Here is a 4,045-nt window from a genome sequence, read left to right on the forward strand (position 1 = left end):
TCGTTGCTTGGTCTCGGATTTTCTCAGGACACGGCGACCCCCGCGCGTCCCCCCCACCCCCAATAGATGGCGTAAACACCCCTCCCACCCTCTCCGCACGAGTTCAGTTGAATCAAAACCCGACGACGTAATTTAAAAAGTGTGTCCTCTCTTTGCCTTAGCGCTCCGGCCTGTATTGTCACACCCCGCAAAATGATACATATTATATATAAATAGATACACGAATATATATTCTATACAAGGACAAGCGGACGGAAGAGAACACGAGAGGAACTTGGTTTGTGGCGACGATCTTTTTGAGCTCTCTGCGTTTTATTTTGTAGATTTTACTGTAAAGACTAAAAAAAAAAAAAACTTTTTATGATGATGCCGTTGAGGATTTCTTTTTTTTTTCTGTCTCGGTCCCATTCTATGCCAAATCTATGAATTCGGAAAGTCCATTGACTTGATAAGAGGCTGTTTTTATTGCATTATTTAATGCCCCGCCCCCATTTTTTTTAATGGATATTTTCGCTGACGTCTTCTCTGCACTTTGACTCGCTTCTTTCGGAAATTAGCGTTTTTCCGTCACACTATACACGTCGACGGCTTTTGAAGCCGCCTCCCCCCCCTCGCATCCCGCAACTCTTTGTAGATTTTTCTTTCTGAAGTGTTTCCATGGCGACGTGGCTTTCCGTACATTGGCGGCTCGCACATCACTTTTGTCTTTTTAAAAAAAAAAATCTTCATCATTAGTTGAGCCCGCCTCCCTTTTGCATTTGCTTCTTTTGGGACTTTTATTTTGTTTTATTTTCTTCTCTTTTTGAATCGGTTTTTCCAGAACAACCTTGTTGGTATGTTGACAAGTGAGGCATTGAGGTCAATAGATTCATCTTAAGACTATGGACGTGTTTTTTAAGAAAAGTATTAAAATAATATTTAAAAAAAAAAGAGGTAATATGTTTGGTTTTTGTCGGCTTATGAGCGGATGTAGTGAAGTGATTGTTTTAATCAAGGGGAGGGGGCTGTTTGGGAAAAAATTACGCATTTGCTCCCAAGCTAGCTAGCTAACTAAATAAATTGGGGAAGAAATTTGTCATTAAAATGTCATTTCAATATTATTATTATTATTTTTTTACATTCCTTTACATTTTAGTTTAATCCCTTAATGCCTGAATTTAAAAAACAAAAATAATTAAAATAACTAATGATGTAAATACTATATTTTTCAAATGGTATAATTGCGAGAAATTAAAAAAAAAAATATTTTTATATTTTGAAATGTATTTTTCTATCGATATTTTTGCCTAGGATTTTCACACTTTTAGTTGTAGTTTTGAATACATTGATATTTTATGTTTCATTTACTTTATTTTTCGTTTTAATTATGTATATCACTACTGAGAAAATTTGACTATCCTAAAAAGGTTGTCATAATTCTGCAATTTCACAAAAAAAGTGAATTTGACGTATATCAAATGAATGAATAACATGCAAAACAATATATTTCTGGCTCATTTACCTTCTATTCTAATTTAACCCTAACACTTTATCACAAAAATGTGATGTCCACATATGGATGCCAGATCCTAGGACACAGGTGTCAAAGTGGCGGCCCGGGGGCCAAATCTGGCCCGCCACATCATTTTGTGTGGCCCGGTAAAGTAAATCATGAGTGCCGACTTTCTGTTTTAGGATCAAATTCAAATGAAGAGGATGGACGTATATTCAATTTCCTGATTTTCCCCCTTTTAAATCAATAATTGTAATTTTTTAATCATTTTTTTCTGTGTTTTTAGTTCAAAAATCATTTTGTAAAATCTAAAAATATATTTTAAAAAAGCTCAAATAAACATTGTCTTAGAAAAAAAAACTGAATATTCAAGGCTTTTTATCCAATTCTTTTAATCCATTTATTAAAAAAAAATCTAAATATTATATCTAAAATGATCTGGCCCACAGAATGTGTCATCATAGTCAGTAAATAAGAATAACATGTATTTTAATCTTAATTGAAGTTAACATCCACAATTCCCTCTTCACTCCCACCAGTCTCAAACATTTAAAAAAGAAAAATACAATTTAAAAAAAAGCGGCACTCGACTAAAGCTAACCAAAGCAGCAAACGAGCATTTCCGCACACGAGACGTCTGCTCAGACAAAAGCTTCGGAACGGAACCGCTGCGCAGGATGTTCTTTTACAAGCCGCCAGAGGATGTTCTTGCCCGCGGCGCCGGTTCAAACCGGCCGCGGGGTGCACAAAAACAACCCCCTGCCGTCCGAGAAGTCCCGACCCAAAAGATAAGAACCGAACCTGCCAAATCCAAATAAGTCCTTGAGCGTCCATCTAAACAATCTCTGTTCTCCTAGGCCTGCTCTTCCCATCTTTGGAATGCGGATCGGCGTTGAGGCCTGCATCCATTCAAAGCGGTCTTTGGAGACATGTGATGTCATCTTGAAAGAGTGAAAAGTATGCGGGGGGTAAGGGGTGATCGGGGGGGTTACGCACCAACACCCAACGCACGCACAAGTCTTCCCGTCGATGCCATTAAGAAGAAACGTCTGTAAGTCGCTGATGAGGGCAATGGAGACCCTCCCTAAAATCAACTCCAGATGACAATAAAGCGGCTCCGTATGTGTTGCTCGCACAACATGTCCGAGTCACACATTGCACAAGAGCTTGTGTTCATCTCATGTTTGGGAGTAAAACAAAAAACAAAAAACAAACCAAAAAAACACATGGTTGCCGTCCACTCGCACGCAATTCAAAGTCTTTGCGCTTGGACTTCTCCTTACACTTCCTCTTTTAAAAGTATAAATCTTGTTGCTATCTGTAGACGGAAAGAAGGCCGGATTGACGCTGGAAGACACGCGATTGGACATCCAAGGTAACTATTTGGACTTGGGGGTGCCGTGTGTCAAGTGTAAAGTCAAACATATGATTTCCAACTGTGTGACCCAAAGTGAAAATCCACCCTTAAAATAACAGATAACCCCAAAGCATCCCAATCCAATGTCAACGGAAATAGCATTTTTTTGTCATTTTAAAAATAATATGCTGTAAAAACTAGGTAAAGAGGGCAGTCCGGTGCTGAGCGGTTAGCGCGTCGGCCTCACGGTGGGGGACCTGGGTTCAAATCCAGGTCGGTCCACCCATGTGGAATTTGCATGTTCTTCCCGGGCCTGGGTGGGTTTTCTCTGGGTATTCCAGTTTCCTCAGGGGGCCCAGTATCCATCCCCCCCGTTGCCGTGACGTCGGACACGTCACCCCACGCGAGGGAAGTTTATGGCGGTCGTATCTGTCACATACTAACCCTGACCTAAAAGTGGTGGTAAACAGGAAGTCGTAACTGCGCTTTTCTCTCCGACACCCCTGACCGCTAGCGCTACCGCCCCGACCGCCTCTCTCGCTTCTTCTCGGCTTGCGACGCCTTTGGTATTTCCTCCCCGTCTTTTCCCGTCATTGTAAGGCGCCGCAAATGTCGCGTTCAAGGCTCGACGTGCAGTTGTCGAGTCGGGTTTGGAAATCAGGCGTAATTTATTGACGAACAATCGATGATCAAATGAACTATTTTCACACAGTTGAGAGATAATGTGCTAAAATGATCTCTTTTGAGCCTCTCAATAGTAGATATTCTCATTTTCATTTTTTTTCCATTTCATTTCTCATTGTCATTACTACAGAAATAAATTATTTAGTATATGAATTTTAAATTGGCTTTTAATTAAATAAAATTGGGAAAAATCAAAATAAATATTTGAATTTTTTGGTTGAAAAGTATAGAATTTAAAAAGTACTTTTTCTAATTGAAATATATTTAGAATAAAATTGGGAATACAAATTGATTAAAAATCAAGGTTTTAAAATGTAAAAAAAACAAATATTTTTTTGATTAAATACAAAAGATTTGATGGGTTTTTAAACAATAGTGTTAGTTTAATCTGTGTGAGTCTTAATACTTTGACAAGATGATATCATTGAAAAGGTGTTTACAAATGATAGTGGGATTGAAATCCTTTACCTTTGTTACATTAGCAGACAAAGTGGAAGCCCTTCACAGCTGTC

This window comes from Stigmatopora argus, chromosome 7 (assembly GCF_051989625.1).
Source record: "Stigmatopora argus isolate UIUO_Sarg chromosome 7, RoL_Sarg_1.0, whole genome shotgun sequence".
NCBI classification, from domain to species: domain Eukaryota; kingdom Metazoa; phylum Chordata; class Actinopteri; order Syngnathiformes; family Syngnathidae; genus Stigmatopora; species Stigmatopora argus.